The following is a 19,453-nucleotide window of genomic DNA, read 5'->3' as shown; positions in this document are numbered from 1 at the left end:
ATAGAAATATTACTCACCAATTATCATCATGGGCAAAACAAACTTGGTATAGGGAGATTAATATAATTTATTGCCTATCACTAACAGACTAGAAAAGTGGGAAATTAAAGCAAACTGAAAACACCTTTCCCCCTGTTCACCATCTTCTACGTTCTCCCCTTGAGAGGTGCAGGGGAATGGGGAATGGGGGCTGAGTTCAGTCTCTACCTCTCTTTCATGGTCACTCTCTTCCTCTGCTCCATTGGGGGGTCCCTCACAAAATGAACTCCTTCCTGAACTGATCCTACATGGGCCTTCCACAGACAGCAGTTCTTCAAGAACTGCTCCAATATGGTCGTGTACCTTGGAGTCCATCCTTCAGAAGCAAACTGCTCCAACATGTATCCCCCATGGGTGGCAACTCCCGACAGATCCCCTGCTCCTGCATGGGCTCCTCTCCACAGGCTGCAGCTCCAGCGTTGAGTCTGCTCCTGCACAGGCTCTCTGTGGGCAACAGCCTCCCTCAGGCCAGATCCAGGTGCTCCACTGGGGGTTGCTCCATCAATATGACAACTAAAAACAGTGGTTTTAACCATTCAAAGTCTAGCAACCATGACCAGAGCCAGGAAAAATCTAGTCAATTATTGATGGCTGCATCCTGAGACACTTGGTGAAACAAATATGATGCTTTCTAGGTTCAGTTGTTATCTGTCTGAATTTGCTTCTTCTCATTTACAAAGACATAGCAGCTGCAGTTTATTATAGCACAAACACCTCCCTGAGCTGCGAGTACCATCTCTAAGGAAAGACAATTTTCCAAAGCTATTTGGGATTCTTGTTCTATTTATGTTCATATTCATCTGACAACATCGGTAGTGGCATTGCTTATAATTTCTAGTGCCACAGAAATTGTTTACTAGTGTTGTAGAAATGTTTATTAGTGCCCTTTCAAGTTCTGTTATTCCCCATGAAAGCATTAAAGCCCTCCGCAAAGCATGAAGCCAGATATTTCTGTTTGAAAGAGGATTATAAATTCCTCATTTTTCCAGAGGCGTCATAAAGATAGCCTGTGGTCTTAGACCACCCTTTATCTCTGAATGTTTAGGGAACTTAACCTCTGAAATTATGGCCCCCAGGGCACAAGTTCTCTACCACCTAGGAAGAAATGCTTTACATGCTTATGGACCACATAGCCAATATACTCCTCCCAGGAATATCCACCAATGAAGGCTGATAGACCCACTTCTATTTCCATAATTCTTATGATAGTGTAATTGGTAGTTTCAACTGTAATAGTCATTTTACATTTTCCAGTCAGGTTCCACGAACCTACATATGGTCCCTGGGCAACATTCTCCCTACTTCTATTAAGTGAGTATATACATGACAGATTTTCTCTTTCAATAGGATATGCAGAGATGGAGGAAAATTGTGATGGGGAGGTAATAATATCATTGCTCGAGTTTGCTAATTACCATATATCTGTCTTGTTCACAGTGAGTGGTATAGCATAGGTACGAGTTTTGTTGTGTGTTGAGGCAGGTACATGGGTGCACACCAAACAAGATGATATATTCGCAAAATGGGTTAAGTTTAAAGCTATCTGATCTATAGAATTCTGTGTCCAAGAATGAGAACTGTAGGTCAGCCCTGTTAAGGAAAATATAACCAGAATAAATATCATTTTGTCCTTTTAAACAGCAATTTCATGTCCTCGTTGGTTCAACTTGCCACTAAGTCTCTTGTGCTCCTTCTGATGGTAGGTCTCACTTCTACTCTTCTGGTAATGCTGCTTTTACATGAGTGTAGTGAATCGCTGATTTGATCCCTTCTACTTTCATTACAGGGTTGGTGTGGAGTAATGACTTTGAACTAAGAGAGAGTAGATTAGGTTAGACATTAGGAACAAATTCTTTACTCAAAGCTTGGTTAGGCACTGGAATAAGTTGCCCAGAGAAGCTGTAGATGTCCCATCCCTGGAAGCGTTCAAGTCCAGTTTGGTTGGGGCTTTGAGTAACCTGCTCTAGTGGAAGGTGTCCCTGCCCATGGCAGGAAGTATGAGATGATCTTTAAGGTCCCTTCCAACCCAAACCATTCTATGATTCTAAAATCGCAGAATCACAGAATCACAGAATTGTAGGGGTTGGAAGGAATCACAGAATCGCAGAATTATAGGGGTTGGAAGGGACCTCAAGAGATCATCGGGTCCAACCCCCCTGCCAAAGCAGGTTCCCTAGAGCAGGTTGCCCACGTAGGTGTCCAGATGGGCCTTGAATATCTCCAGAGAAGGAGACTCCAAACCACCCTGGGCAGCCTGTTCCAGTGCTCCATCACCCTTACCGTGAAGAAGTTCTTCCGCATGTTGGTGCGGAACTTCCTGTGATCCATTTTTTGGCCATTGCCCCTTGTCCTGTCCCCACAAACCACTGAAAAGAGATTGGCCAAATCCCTCTGTCTCCCACACTTAAGATATCTGTAAACATTAATAAGATCTCCTCTCAGTCTTCTTTTCTCAAGATTCTATAAGATCATTTCCACTTTTGCTTTGGAGGCTCATCTTTCCACATTTGGATCAGCACCAGATGTCCAGGTCAGAATGGGTGTACCAGAACATCTCAGAGAGGTTGTGGAGTCTCCTTCTCCGGAGATATTCAAAACCTACCTGGATGTCATCCTGCGCAATGTCCTCTGTGTGATCATGCTTGGCAGAAGGGTTGGACTAGATGATCTTCAGAGATCTCTTCCAACCTCAGCCATTCTGTGATTCTGTGATCCAATGGTATCAGTAGTTGCTACTGTATGTATCTATGAAGAGATGAGAACACAGCAGACAAAAACAGCAAATATTGTCTTACTCAACCTTCCCTTCTTACATGCATTTGCCTCCCTTCTGTCACCAAATCATTTACCAGGTATGATTTGCCATATAACAATTCAAATGGGCTAACTTTCTTCAGCTCTGGAGGCTGACCTAACTTTCAGTAAAGCTGTTGTTAAGGCTTCTGGCCATTTTAGTTGAGCTTCCTGGGAAATTTTAGTTCAATGTTTGTTTTTTTTTAATTTAAAAAACAGGGAGGGTTTTGCAGGTGAAGTGGCAATTGGTGGCTGTCTTGGTCATAGTGACCGTGAAGTGGTCGAGTATAAAATTTTTGGTGACAGGAGAAAAACTGCCACCAAAACTTCAACCCTGGATATGGGGAGAGCAGACTTCAGGCTGCTTGGGGAACTAGTTAGTAAGATCCCCAGGGAAACTGCTTTAGGAGACATTGGCGTCCATCAGTGCTGGTCAGTCTTTAAGCACTGCCTCCTAAAAGCACAGGATCAGGCAATTCCAAAATATCGGAAGTCAATCAGGTGGGCCAGAAAGTCAGCTTGGCTGACCAGGGATCTTCTTCTGGAGCTTAGGCACAAAAAGAAAGTGTATGGCTGCTGGAAGCAGGGTCAGGCAACGTGGAAGGACTACATGGATGCTGTTCACATTTGTAGGGAGAAAATTCATGAGGCCAAAGCCCAGTTAGAGTTGAAGCTGGCCAGGACTATGGGAGACAATAAAAAGGGCTTTTTTAAATGTGCAAACAGAAAAAGGAGGACCAGAGAAAACACAGGTCCACTACTTGATGATACCTCACAGACAAGGACATAGGCAAAGCAGAGATGTTTAATGCCTTCTTTGCCCCTGTCTTCAACACCGATGATGGGCTTCGGGACCCTGGGTGCCCTGAGCTGGAGGACCATGACAGTGGGAATGATAAACTCCCAGCTAATCCTGAACATGTGCAGGATTTGCTGCTCCACCTGGATCCATACAAGTCCATGGGGCCTGATGGGATTCATCCCAGGGTGCTCAGGGAGCTGGCTGACGTCATCGTGGGACCTCTCTCAATTATTTTTTACTGGTCTTGGGAATCTGGAGAGGTCCAGTTGACTGGAAGCTGGCAAACGTTGTGCCAGTTTTCAAGAAGGGCAAGAAGGAAGACCCTGGTAACTATAGACCTGTCAGTCTCATGTCAGTGCCTGGCAAAATTATGGAGAAGATTATCATGGGTGTTACTGAAACACACCTGGGGGACAATGCAATCATAGGTCACAGCCAACATGGTTTCACGAGGGGTGGGTCCTGCTTAACAAATTTAATTTCCTTTTATGATAAGATCACCCATCTAGTCAATCAAGGGAAGCCAGCTGATGTGATCTTTTTGTATTTCAGTAAAGCTTTCAATACGGTTTCTCATAGGATCCTACTGGACAAAATGTTCAGCATACAGCTAGATAAAAACATAATATGATGGGTGAACAATTAGCTGATTGGTAGGGCTCAAAGGGTTATTGTAAATGGGGATACATGAGGCTGGTGGCCAGTCACCAGTGGGGTCCCCCAGAGCTCCATTTTAGGGCTAGTTCTTTTCAATGTTTTTATAAACGATTTGGATGTAGGACTAGAATGTGTTTTGAGTAAGTTTCCTGATGATACTTAACTGGGAGGAGCTGTTGACTCTGTCAAGAGTGGAAAGGCCTTGCAGAGAGATCTCGACAAATTGGAGAGATGGGCAATCCCCAATTGTATGAAGTTTAACAAAAGCAAGTGCCAGGTCCTGCACCTGGGAAGGGGCAGCCCTAGCTATACATACAGACTGGGGGACCAGAGGCTGGAGAGCAGCCCCGCAGAGAGGGATCTGGGGGTTGTGGTTGACAGCAAGTTCAATATAAGGTTGCAGGGCAACCAGGCAATCAGGCCCAGTCAGCATGGGTTTATCAAAGGCAAGTCCTTCTTAATGAACCTGATTTCCTTCTATGACAAAGTGACACGCTTAGTGGATGAGGGAAAGGCTGTGGATGTGGTCTACTTTGATTTCAGTAAGGCTTTTGACACCACTTCCCAAAGCATTCTCCTGAAGAAACTGGCTGCTCATGGCTTGGACTGGTGTATGCTTTGTTGGGTTAAAAACTGGATGGATAGCAGGGCCCAAAGAGTCATGGTGAATGGAGTTAAATCCAGTTGGAGGCCAGTCACTAGTGGAGACCCCAGGGCTCAGTATTAGGGCCAGTTCTCTTTAATATCTTTATTGATGATCTGGATGAGGGGATCGAGTGCACCCTCAGTAAGTTTGCAGACGACACCAAGTTAGGTGCATGTGTCGATCTGCTCGAGGGTAGGAAGGCTCTGCGGGAGGATCTGGATAGGCTGGACCGATGGGCTGAGGCCAACTGTATGAAGTTCAACAAGGCCAAGTACCAGGTCCTGCACCTGGGGCACAACAACCCCAAGCAGCCCTACAGGCTGGGAGATGAGTGGTTAAAAAGCTGCCTGGCAGAGAAGGACCTGGGAGTACTGGTTGATAGTCAGCTGAATATGAGCCAGCAGTGTGCTCAGGTGGCCAAGAAGGCCAACAGCATCCTGGCTTGTATAAGAAACAGTGTGGCCAGCAGGACTAGGGAAGTGATTGTCCCCCTGTACTCAGCTCTGGTGAGGTCGCACCTCGAGTACTGTGTTCAGTTTTGGGCCCCTTGCTACAAGAAGGACATCAAGGTGCTCGAGCGTGTCCAGAGAAGGGCAACAAAGCTGGTGAGGGGTCTGGAGAACAAGTCTTACAAGGAGCGGCTGAAGGAGCTGGGATTGTTCAGCCTGGAGAAGAGGAGGCTCAGGGGCGACCTTGTCACACTCTACAGGTACCTTAAAGGAGGCTGTAGCGAGGTGGGGATTGGTCTGTTCTCCCACGTGCCCGGTGATAGAACAAGGGGGAATGGGCTAAAGTTGCACCAGGGGAGGTTTAGGTTGGATGTTAGGAAGAACTTCTTTACTGAAAGGGTTGTTAGGCATTGGAATGGGCTGCCCAGGGAAGTGGTTTAGTCACCATTCCTGGAGGTCTTTAAAAGACGTTTAGATGTTGAGCTTAGTGATATGGTTTATTGGAGGACTTGTTAGTGTTAGGTCAGAGGTTGGACTAGGTGATCTTGGAGGTCTCTTCCAACCTAGATGATTCTGTGATTCTGTGATGTGAGCCAGCAGTGTGCCCTGGCAGCCAGGAGGGCCAACCGTATCCTGGAGTGCATCAAGCACGGCATTGCTAGTCAGTCAAGGGAAGTGATTGTCCTGCTCTACTCTGTGCTGGTGCGGCCTCACCTTGAGTACTGTGTGCAATTCTGGGCACCACAGTACAAAAACGATGTGAAACTGTTGGAGAGTGTCCAGAGGAGGGCTACGAAGATGGTGAGGGACCTAGAGGGGAAGACGTGTGAGAAGCGGCTGAGGTCACTTGGTTTGTTCAGCCTGGAAAAGAGGATGCTGAGGGAAGACCTTACCACAGCTTCCTCACAAGGGGGAGTGGAGGGGCAAGCGCCGATCTCTTCTTTCTGGTGACCAGCGATAGGACATGAGGGAATGGAGTCAAGCTGCAACCGGGGAAGTTCAGGTTGGATATCAGGAAAAGGTTCTTCACCAAGGGGGTGGTCGTACACTGGAACAGGGACGTAGTCACGGCACCCAGCCTGTCAGAGTTTAGGAAGCATTTGGATTATGCTTTTAGTCATATGGTCTGCATTTTTGGGTAGACCTGTGTGGAGAGAGTTGGACTCAGTGATCTTCGTGGGTCCCTTCCAACTTGGGATATTCTATGATTCTATTACTTTGGTGTCTATTACTTTGGCATGGGAAGGCTTCTGGCCATCCAGTGAACATGTGCACCAGCACTAGGAGATATTACCTGGTGATGTCCTTTTCTGAATTTTCAACATAAATTTAAATCTTAAACCACAAGGAATTGCATTCCACAAAGACGCTATACATCTTTATAAATACTGGGAAAATATTTTAATAACAACAAATTGCCTCCAATATCCTGAAAACCACATAGCTTCAACATTTATTTCTACATTAACATATGTACATATTATATGATAAGGATATAACCAATAACCTTGATGAACATACTTAAATAGTCACATCAGGAAATAGTAGGGATTTTTCTATTATGGAATCACAGAATCATAGAATGGTTTGGCCTGGAAGTGACCTTAAAGATCACCCCTTTCCACACCCCCTGCCCTGGGCAGGGACACCTTCCACTAGACCAGGTTGCCCAAAGCCCCATCCAGCCTGGCCTTAAACATTTCCAGGAATGGGGCATCCACAACTTTTCTGGGCAACATGTTCTAGTGCCTCATCACCCTCAGAGTGAAGAATGTCTTCCTTATATCTAATCTAAATCTACCCTCTTTTAGTTTAAAGCCATAACTCCTTGTCCTGTTATGACACTACCTGACAGAGTCCCTCACCAGCTTTCCTGTAGGCCCCCTTTAGGTACTGGAAAGCTGCTATAGTGTCTCCCCAGAGCCTTTTCTTCTCCAGACTCAACAACCCCAACTCCCTCAGCCTGTCTTTGTAGGAGAGGTGCTCCAGCCCTTTGATCATCCTTGTGGCCTTCCTCTGGACTCATTCTAATAGCTCCATGTCCTTCTTATATTGGGGGCCCCAAAGCTGAACACAGCACTCCATGTGGGATCTCACAAGAACAGAGTACAGGAGGAGAATCACTTCCCTCAACCTGCTGGCCACACTTATTTTGATGCAGCCCATACGGCACATGGCTGGCTCATGTCATGCTTCTCATCAGTCAACACCCCCAGGTCGTTCTCCTCAATCCTGGGCTGTTCTCAGTCCATTCTCCACCTAGCCTATATCTGTGCTCCAGACTGTCATCCCACATTTCAAGCAATAGAATTTTTCTAGTGTCTCCTGGCTCTGCAAGCAGGTGAGTGGCTGAAATAGGTTTGATAACCATTTTTTTACAACTTGGAAGGCTGCAGGTTTTCAACTCTGTTCTCACAAAGGTAATTTTCAAAGATGTGGAAAAACTCTACACTAGACAGGAGTACAGCGTATTTTGGTTTTCATAACAAAATAGAGAAGGGCACCCATAATTATTTGTTGTTCTGCAGATGGATCTAATCATGCTAGGCACTGAGTAACAATGTTTTTCCCGACATACATACTGTATTTAAAGGACAGTTTTGTTTCACTCAGTGTACTAACCATACTAGGAATTCATAATTCCATCCACACCCATCTATGTACAAACACTCACATAGGTATGTCAAAATCAAGTATTTTTTGTATCATGAAAGGCTATGTTTTTATCACAAGTTCTTGAGACCTCACTCCAGCACTGAAATGAATGGAATCTGAATTTCAATACAGTGAAATAACAGGAAGACTCATGGGACTAATTTCATGAAGTCATGATGCCTTTGGTGGAGGAATCCCATGGTCAGGAGTGACTTCTTGCTGACCATTCTGTGTCTGGCAAGGACCTGACTTCCATGTCAAATGTAGAGTCCATTGGACATTAGGGCTGTTCTGGAATTTAGGAAAGTGATGTCTGGATTAGACTGGGCTGTCTTCAGCATCAGTGGGTTTACTTTTCATTCCAGTTTTACTCACACTAAGAAGAGTTTTCCATTAACCCATAATTTTCAAGAGTAAATACAGAGGAGTATCAAAAAATGTCTTTTTTTCTTAATTGTGCAGGTTTTGTTTTGTTTTGTTTTTCAAGTGTGAAAATGTGATGCCTTTTTCTTCTTCCTTTTTTTTTTCTTTTCTTTTTTTTTTTCCCAAAAAGAGTATGGTCACTCCTGTTATGTGTATGTATTTTATCTGGGTTCATTTTTTCTAGAAACTCTTCTGCCTTTTCTCAAATGGATTTCTAATCCTCATTAAATCTGTTTTATTGTTGTTGCAAAGTCACGCTCTCCATTGCATGCCTACTCTTGCAGGACTGCAAGAAAGAGATGATATTGGAATGAAAGTGTTGGAGTGGCATTGTTTATAAGGGATTAATACATTTTTGTTATCCAGAGTTCTGCATATATTTTGGACTTTGCAGATTTGCTTTGTAGAATTGTTTTCTGTCACTGGCATTCAAAAGCACTGGTTTGTTTCACACACATAATGAAAGCTGGTGAGAGGGAAGTTCTTTATCTTCCCCCCAGCTGAATATTAAGGTAATGGCAGAGCAGGCAGGAAACCAGGTGAGGGATTCAACTACTAAACACAGGAGCTTGATGCTGTTTGAGATGCCCTAGGTTATCATGCGTGGGCTGCTGCTGCTTCCTCAGCAGAACATGGGTCTACTGCTGGTCTTAGTTCTAATCTTACCTGGTTTTAAATTGGTACTGATGCCTGTGACAGTGAAAGTCTTAGACAGCATATATGTCCGGACTGCACAGAGGCAGTGGCAATAACAATACCTTTGCTTTGAGATACTTGACAGACGTATCTGTCTTGCATTCTAACAAAGGTGTAGACACAGTAGTTTACACAGGAGTACAGGTGTGGAAGCATTGCTTTTGCCACATAGGACCTTTGTTTGGGAAGGGGCAGCTAGCAGAAAAATGGAGGATGGGAGAAGAAAGTAGTGTCAAAGGAGAGAGAGGAAACGAAGAAAGAGGGGCTAGAGAAGAGCCTTCAGGAAATAATATATGGAGGAAAAGAGAGGACTAGAGGAAAGACTGAGGGAGAGAAGCATGGGTATGGAGGGAAGAGAGCATTTAATCCAGGGGAAAAGAGAGCAAGTCTTGAGGACAGTGATGGAAGCGGAGCTGGAGACAAAGGAAAGTGATGAGAACTACACTGGCAGTGTGTAACGTAAAGAAACTGACAGGAAGAAATAAGCAGCCTGAAGGAGTCAAGGGATAAAAGAAGAATTATTTGTGTGTGTCTCTATTCAGTTGTTTGATAGGGAAGGATATTTTTAAAATGTATGCAGGATTTTGCTATTTTTCAGTTCAGATGAGCTCTGCCACATCTCCTCCACCTTTCCTTCCTAAAGAGCCTATATCCATCCATTCCAACACCCCAGTCATGAAAGCCATCTCACCATGTAATGCCAGTTAGGTCATAGCCCTGCAAGCTTTGCTTCTTGTTCATCCATGCCCGCCTCCTGGCATTCTTGCCCTCTTTGTTGGGATGTATCACTCTTGAGCTTGGAGGAGGTGTTCCTTCAATATTAACCAGCTTTCTTCAGACCCTCTTCCCTGCAGGGCTTTATTTAATGGTACTCTGCCAAGCAGATCCCTGAAGAGGGCACTGTCTGTTCTCCTGAAGTCCAGGGTAGTGAATTTGCCATGTGCCCTCTTCATTGCCCTATGGATCTTGGCCTCCACTATTTCATGGTCACTGCAGCCAAGGCTGCCCTTAAGTTTCACATTCCCCTCCAGCCCCTCCATGTTGGTGGGAATGAGGTCTGGCACAGCACCTCCCTTCATTGGCTCCTCTCTCACTTGGAGAAGGATGTCGTCGTCAATACGTTCCAGGAACCTCCTGGATTGCCTGTGCCCTGCTGTGCTGTCCCTCCAACAGATATCAGGGTGGTTGAAGTCCCCCATATCAGGGCTTGTGAACATGAGGCTGCTTCTATGTGTCTATAGAGGGCCTCACCTGCTTGGTCTTCCTCATCTGCTTGGTCTTCCTGATCAGGTGGCTTGTAGCAGACCCCACTATAATGTCCCCTGCCCCTCCCCTCCCTGTAATCCCAATCCATAAGCTCTCTGCCAGCCCCTCATACATCCCCAGGCAGAGTTCTATATTCTCCAGATGCTTATTGACAGAGAGGGCAACAACCCCTTCTCATCTCCTCTAACTTTCCTTCCTAAAGAGCATGCATCCTTCCATTCCAACACTCCAGCCATGGAAGCCATCTCACCATGTAATGGCAGTTAGGTCACAGCCCTGCAGGCTTGCATACATCTCCAACTCCTCTTGTTTATTCCCCATGCTACGTGTGTTAGCATAGAGATGTTAAACTGGGCCCTTGATGAAGCTGACTTACTGGCTGGAGTGGCTGGAATTCCTTTGTGCTGCTCTTCAGGTGCTCTCCTGGTGGCCTGTGACCCTTCTCCAGGCTCTGGGCATCTATCGCTAACACTGCCATCAAACTGGGAGGAGTGGGATGGATTGAGATTCCCATCATCTGGCAACTCTTGTTTAAAGCCCTCTTCAGAAGCTTGGCAATCCTATGGCTAAAGATGCTTTTCCCTTTCTCTGACAGGTGGACCCCATCAGCCCCCAGCAGTCTAGGTTTCTCAAAGTGAGTCCCATGGTTTAAGTAGCCAAACCCCTGTCTGTGACACCAGTCCTGTAACCATCTGTTGATTTACCAGATTTGATTGGTCCTTTCAATCCTCTTCCCTTTGACTGTGAGGACTTATGAAAAAACTACCTGTGCTCCAGAGTCCTTCACTGCTGCTCCCAGGGCTCTGTAATACCTCTTGATTACTAAGGTAAGCAGCAGACTTCTCTCAAGAGCAGTTAAGGTAGGCAGATGGGTGCCTCTGTACCTCTCAGAAGAGAGTCTTCTACTACTAGCACATGTCACATTTTCTTAGTTGCAATAGTTGTTACGCAGGGAGCAGATCAGGCTGTCTTATTCAGCTCTACCCCTTCTGCAGTGTGTCTTTCTGTCTTTCCTTTTCAGTCAGCAGAGGGGTCAAATGGTTCTGTAAGGGCACCTCAAGCTTTGGGGGAAAAATCCCTGAGATATGGACCAAGGTTAGGTGGCTGGTCTGTAATTCCCTGTATCATCCTCCTCGCCTTTCTTGAAGATGTGTGTGACGTTTGCATTTTCCCTGTCAGGGCTCTGCCGAGTTGCTGTGACCTTTCAAAGAAAATGGGAACCACAATGCAAATGGTATCAGCCAGTTCCTTCAGCATCCTCAGATGCATTTCCTTGAGACCCACTGTACTTCTTGGTATCAGGTGTTCTAAAGTGATCTTTAACTGGGGGTACCAGATTCACTCCCCATGACCCTGCTAAAAGGGTCATAAGCCTGAAAAGCCTGATTTCCCAGTGAAAACTGAGACAGAATTTTCAGTAAGTACCTCAGTCTTTTCTGTGCCCTTCATCACGGTTCTCTGCCTGTGAAGCTGCAGGCTCATATTTACCGTAGCTTTTATTTTGTTAGTAATGTACTTACAGAATCTGTTCATGTTACCTTTCTCATCTCTTGCTAGTTTTAACTTTAGATGAGCTTTGGGTTTCTGATGCCATCCTTACAGGCTCAGGCAATTATATTTTTTTACCTCCATTGGCCCATCACCACTCCCACTGTGTACCTAGTTTTCATGTTTAGCTCAGTCAGGGGTTCCCTATTGATCTACACTGGCAAGTGCAGGTTCCTTCTATGCTGCTTCTTGTGTAACATACGCTATGTACCGTTCTCACTCCAAATTCTCCTGATGTCAACTTTTCATGTCCTCACTGAAACATTCACACAATATTTAGCAACGGATACAGTCTCTTAATCTCACTGACATACATTTTATCTTCACATTCTTTGCCATCATACTGCCAAATATCTTAAGGAAGTGGGCAATGAGACTTGCTGGGGTCACATGAAAGCTCCAGCCCATAACTGGCACTAGGGAACACTACCAGTCATTTGAGGGTGTTTACGTTTTAGCATTTAAAGCAGTGCGAGTAGTGATCGGCTATCAGAGCTACTGGTCTAGCGCAAATGGGCTGTCTGTTGGTATAATCAGTGCTTGGAGTAGGGAAATAAGTCTTTTCCCTACTTAGGAGTAGGAATCAAGTTGACAGGAACTGTGAGCCAAGGATGTGCTTCTCTGAGGAAGAGAGAAGCTGCCTCTCCCAGTAACAGTTCTGATTGTTTCTTTCATAACAGCATTTCTTAACTCTTAAAAGAAGACTTCTTCCTTTAGAACGATTTTCATTGCATATGGTTGAGGGTCTGTGTAGGAAACTGAGCATAGAAAAGTTCTTATTTCCAGAAGTAGTATTCCACTTTATATTCCTAAAACTTGTGTATGTTTCTTGCTGTACATTTTGTCCTGAAACTTTCTGTTGTGTGGGAAGTCGCTAGTTTTGAAATCAAACCTAGAAGGCCAAGCAAACTGTGTTTTTCAAGGAGGTGATTTTACAAATATGTTTGCATCGTGCCATGTAAATACTTCGGTGCTTTTCAGGGAAAAAAAAAAAAAAAAAAAAAGTTAAAATGAGTGAATTTAATATTGTTTGTGAAGGCTGGAGATGCTTTTCATTCAAACAAGTTTTTGTATGTTAAGAAGTGCATCTTCCTATTATTTCTTTGGTTTTAGGTGGGCAGTTCCAAATCATTCAGTAAAGTAACCTCACCGTTACTTCACCATAGTGTGAAACAAAGTGTGAGATCAGCAAGAGATTCTCTTAAATGCTGTGTGAACCAAGGTATTTATATTTTGCTGCTGGTAATAATAGAACATGTCGAACAACAATGTTGATATTACTACCTACCTCAAACAAATCTTTTTAAAAAATATATGCAGGATTTTGATGTTTTTCAGTTCTGGTGAACTGTTCACAGAAGAAAGCACTGTTGAAGACAGACAAGTAGCAATACCTGGCTTGACGTGGTAGAATATGAATATGTAGGTGGAAGTTCCAGAAAGTGATTTTGCCCTTCTTATGTAACGTATGCCTCTGGTCTTGAAGTCATTTCAAGAAAAGAGGATCTTTATGTGTTTGTTCTTCACTAATGTTGTCTTTCTTTCTCAAATTATTTGTTGTTTCAGTACACCTTTAAAGGTCCTGAACCTGTAAAGGTCCTCATACAAAGTCCACTCACATGAATTGAAATACTTAAGGGGGCTTGGATGAATCCCTGCATCAGTATGACATTGTATGAATTTTCATGCGTCATCTGTTCTGCCCCCTTATCTTACGCAAACTATTCATAGTCTAATCAGCACATTGGGAAATGACAATAAAGTCATAAAATCCAAGAAAATCTTTGCATTTCTGTTCTGACAAATAATTTGGTACAAATAAGTCCTTCTTATTCATGTATATTTATTCAGAATATCCAGAAATCTAAGAAGGTTTGTCTAATGGAGGTAATTTCACAGGAGTAGTTCCTCCACATGAAAAGACGGTAACACACGTACGTAATGTAACTGAAATCACAAACAGCGTTTTCCTGTAAGAAACAATTGGCATGTTTTCTTTTCGGCTTTTGTGCTAATGTATTGAACACGAACCTAAGATTAATTCCTAATAATAGTCACTAAAACACTTAATTTTTTTTTTATTTTTTTTTTTTTAGCTTTATCTTTTGATAACTGTGAAGCACCAAATACCTCAGTTAAGGTAATGAAAGGATAACAAGTGGAAAATCATGTCTCTTGTGCTACCAGTTTAATCTATGAGTTCTAATGAAACAATTCCATGAGGAGGGCTGATGATTCAGAAGACGGTAATGAGTAATGTTAGTTATCTGTCTTGGACAAAATGTGAGAGACGTGATACTTTGGCTTCTGGAAGATAAAAGTCCCACAGAAATATGCAAACTTACAAAGAATTTCGTCAAAATCCTTAGTTTTGCAAAAATATAGGGAAAGTCCATATTAAAGTTTCACTGTGCAATATTACAGGACATCTACAGACCATATTTCAACAAAGCTATAGAGAAGTCTAGCTTATAAGTGGTCTACAACTAATAGACCAATGTCTGCATTTCATGTGGGGATGTGGTAAGTAAAAACATACTTGTGTTAGCACTGGTCTAATTTGCTTGACTATTGACAGCAGTAAAATCAATGTAATATGATCCTGAATGAGAGTTTCTTTTGCAAATACAACTTTTGGTCTAGGATTTCTTTTATAGTTGCTAAAGAAAGTTACTGCTGGCACACTAGAATACCTGAACTGATTTGAGACCAGGTCAGCACTTTGTCATGTACTGCTCTGATCCTTCTGACTACACAGAAGTTGCAGTTGTGTGAAATGTACAAAGGTCTTTCACACAAAAGCTGCAGTGGGGACACGTCATTATAGCAATATGAGAGAGGGTTTCTTTGCTGTCAGTCGTGAGCTGAAACCTACCTTATATTAATGGGAGAAGAAAGTAATTAGTATCTGTCAATGGGGAGGATTCTAGGAAAATAATGAGTTGGTACTGTTTCTGTGGAGATTCATATAAATGTGAAAGGCCAGCATGACTAGTTGAGAGGGATGCTCGTTAGTTTAATGCAGCAAAATAAGCTTTTATACATGAAGATAAGAGCAGCTTGCTCATGTTTTCTGTGGTGTCTTGCCTTTCTACTAATGTGATTGTCTCTGGCTAAAACAATGAATTTGATTAGCTTTTGTCAGCTACTCATCAGTATGAGGAATTCAGCGTGTATTTGTTGTGTCAGTCTTAAGGGCTTCCATTGCATGTGCCTCATAGTGGGTCTACCTGCAAGTTTTATGTTTGGCAGTAGGAATTTTCAGCTCATCTATAAGATCCCCTTTATTATTCTTTTCAATAAAATGGGTGACAGCATCTACCTGCCTTTTTTTTCCCCCATGCTCTTTCTTTTCCTATGTCATATGTAAATTCTAATTATGGAAATTTGCTTCCTTATTCCCTAGATTGTCAAAGAACCATCTGAACAGACTACTTCTGAACATGATTCATCATCTCTTGGAACAGATGAACCTGTCAGTTGCTTACATTGTTCTCCCAGTCAGGGGGATTCACCTTTTCACAGTGTAGCTTCACCTTTTACTTTCCAACATCACAAGTCAGCAAGATCTGTTTGGAGTCCCTCTGCTTTTCAAAACAGGTTACAAATTCTTACTCAAAAACAGTTACTTGAGTGACTTTGTGCTGTAGAACACAAGCTGAATGACCAAGAAGATTCACGTTTTGACTTCTTATACAACGTGAATTTAGGATTGTCAGACAAATTTCAGTAGAAAAATTGTAACAATTCTTCAGGAAATGCATTCTTCACATGCAGAATAATATCAGATATATGGAAAAGCCATAGTTCATCCAGAAGGTCTCCTTTAGGGACTAGTATCAAACACTTTAGTAGGAGGCGTGAAAACCCATGTCGAATACAACTGCAGAAAGAAATACCGTAAGGAATGTTTTTGTCACCCCTATCAATTGCTAGCTACCTTTATAACCTGAAATGTGAGATTGATTTCCCATGCATTTTTTTTTTATTTCTTTTGATAAGACACTTTCATTATCACGAAATAATTTTTGTTAGTTATCTGGCGAGTTCCACAGTTGACTGATGCCTCAGGTAGACAAATGCCACAGATGTATTCCCTGAAATTGGTTTCAAGAGAACTTGTCTGAGTCAGGCTTTCAGGATAAGGGTCTCCATTTCACTGAGATATCACAAGGGATAAAAGAGGAATCATGTGTGTGTGCCTCTATTCAGTCGTTTGATAGGAGAGGATGAAGGGACCATCGTGCCTTTATATGAAGGTTTTATAGGATATGATGAGTAGGGCATTAGATATAAAAGCACACAAAGAGATAAAATGATCTCACTGTAGCGGGGAACTGAGATGCGACTGTTGGATCTTTTCTGGTAGGTTGAATTCCAGTTTGAATCTCAGCTGGGAGAAAATCCGTGAGAGGGTGCGGAATCTCCTCACCTCAGCACAGGCCAAGCAGCAGCTTTCTTCTGTGATCATGAACATGACAGTTCAGGAGCCATGGATGCTGACCTGGTGGTATCTCCTAGTAATACACCCTTTATGGACTATCAGGATTTTTCCCGTTCATCTACCATTCTACCTTTGGCCCATAAATATGTCTGTTCAGTTGTTCATAGCCAGTTAGTTATGTCTGCAACAAAGTTGGCCAAGACCATGAATGCTCTGTGGCTACTGACTGCCACAGAACAGAGGTTAGAACGTGTATCTTGGATTTTTATTTGTGTATGAGCACAGCAGTGGTGTCTGTAGCATTAGGAAAACAAACAAACAAACAAACAAACAGACATATATAAACAACACTTGGGACCCCACAAATGAAGGACTAAACAACTGCTTCCATATGAGCCCATTAGATACAGTCATAGACAAGGCAACTGGTGAATCATAGTATTTCTTCTCTTTTTCCAGCTACAGTAATAATAGTTGGTCCAACAGGACATTGTGTCTCCCTGCAATGCACACCGTGTTTCCCCTGTCTTCCAGAAACACTACTGCAACCCTGCTGCTTCAGCAGTCTGTCACTCACTTGTTTTTTCAATAACAACAAATTCAAGCCTGAGATATTTATTTCACACTCAAGGGAGGGGTATAAATCCATTTTACTGGTGCTTCTTCGCTCCCTCCCTCCTCTCTTCCCTCCCTTTTCTATATAGGCTATGTGAACGGGAATTACCTGACTGAGGTGGCAGAAGTCACAGAATTGATGCTCTTACACTAACTTTTCCGATTGCAAGACAGCCTAAACAAGAAGCCTCTAATAATTAATAACCGTGTAGGAGTTAGATGGCGAGAGAACTTGTCTGAGTCAGGCTTTCAGGATAAGGGTCTTCATTTCACTGAGGTGATTTCCAATTGCTTAGTTAATTGGTAGCATCTCTTTATGGTTTGGAATTACACAAACATCTACAGTCTCAGTGAGCCCGAAGGAACCATTCTACAGGAAAGAAAGAAGGGAAGCACGCAAAAGAGGATGAATGAACCACTGTTGATAGTCCAGGGCAAGATAAACCAAATCAGCCATTCCTTTGACTTTCTAGTTATACAGACTGTCTTTTTAATACGTCCGGCAGTTGCTGTAAAAAGGCATGTGGCTCACTGCTCCCTAATTATTTACAAGTTGAAAGTGGTTACAGGGGTGGGCTCACGTGCTTCAGCTGGGCGAATTCACATCACCTGAAAACAGGCCCTCAGATGACATTTCCCACTAAATTTGTCCATATTGATCTGATGTTTCCCACTACATTTATATACAGCATGATTGCCCACTGTTTGTTTCAGCACCTGGAATGGCACTTGTTAGTTTGCTTCTATGCTGAGACAGAACAGTGGGATCATTCCATATCCAGCTGTAACCTTGTTTCACAAGAATGTGACAGGGAGAGGAGGTGGAAAACTGCACAGCCGTTACTTCAGCCGCGGCCTCATGAAAGCATCTGCCGTAATATGCGGTGCTTATTGTCATAACTAAGGCTTCCACGCTCAACTGGAAGCCCTAGTTTTCCACCGAGCAAAGCTGTATGCTGACCCTTGTAAGAATGTAAGAGTTTATTTTCTCTCTCTATTACGAAGCACAGGAGGGAGAGCAATAAAACCTACAAACCAACTATTAGCAAAGGCTATGTATAGAAGATAGAGTAATTCTTCTTTGCACCAGTAGAAGCAATTGCATATCTACTCAACAGCTTGACAGCAGACAGTGTTGCTTCATCTTCCTGCTCTGTTTGACCTCAGTGAAGAACAACATTCTTGATGAAATGAAATGAAATGAAATTGTATTTTCTTGTCTCACCAGCGTTCATGTTTGCTAATGAGGAAGTCCATTTTCTGCATTCATCTGAGGTACATTCATGCTCTGTGTAGTTAATATCTACTTTAGCGGAGTTTACGCAGGAGTGGCTTTGAGGCTTGCAAATTGACCCTGCGGCACATGAGAAACATATAGGAATGGGTTCCTAGGTTGCCTGCTGCCTTCTCTCTCTCAGCAGTCCTTTGGAAGGTTGATCTGTACTTACCTAGGTACATAAAACACTTCCATGATGTCAAAAATTTAATAATGCCAAAGAATCTCATTATGTTCAGTGTAGCTGTCCTGTTAGTCAGAGATTTTTTTTTTTTGTCACGACCTTCAGATGGAGACAGAATTTCTTCTGGCATTACTTGCCCTATCTTCTTAAAATAAAGTTTAATAATGAGGCATTCCAACTACTGAGGAGGTTCCAAGAGACAGAGGACAGGGTCTGTTGCTCTGAACTGGTTCAGCTCTATTGCAAACAAGTGAAAGGCTTGCATTGGACAAGGCACTTCCATCAGTTCTTCTGAAGATAAGCAAAGCATTAACCCTGTGTTCTTTGCAGGGAGCTTCAGAGAATTAAACTGCTGATGTCTCTGAAGGAAGATCTGTCTTTCTGTACAATGAATTCCCTGTACAGTGAGTCAAAGGAGTGAAGCAGTTGTTAACTTATTATGTTAACATAAGTGAGCTACTGTACCAGTAAGAGGATCTGTAGTTAAAATACTCTAGGCAATCCTGTTTCCTCATTCTGGAACTCCAGGTGATTCTGACTGGCATGTCTTTTACACTTCTAGCTCTCTAGTCACTTAAACTCAGATGCTAAACTCAGGGCTCTGTACCTCTGTAAACTCAGTACCTCAGATGAATGCAGAAAATAGACTTCCTCATTAGCAAACATGAACGCTGGTGAGACAAGAAAATACAATTTCATTTCATTTCATTTCATTTCATCAAGAATGTTGTTCTTCACTGAGGTCAAACAGAGCAGGAAGATGAAGCAACACTGTCTGCTGTCAAGCTGTTGAGTAGATATGCAATTGCTTCTACTGGTGCAAAGAAGAATTACTCTATCTTCTATACATAGCCTTTGCTAATAGTTGGTTTGTAGGTTTTATTGCTCTCCCTCCTGTGCTTTGTAATAGAGAGAGAAAATAAACTCTTACATTCTTACAAGGGTCAGCATACAGCTTTG

Source organism: Anser anser, assembly GCF_964211835.1.
Source record: "Anser anser genome assembly, chromosome: Z".
Taxonomy (NCBI): Eukaryota; Metazoa; Chordata; class Aves; order Anseriformes; family Anatidae; genus Anser; species Anser anser.
Note: the sequence above shows the minus strand (reverse complement) of the source record.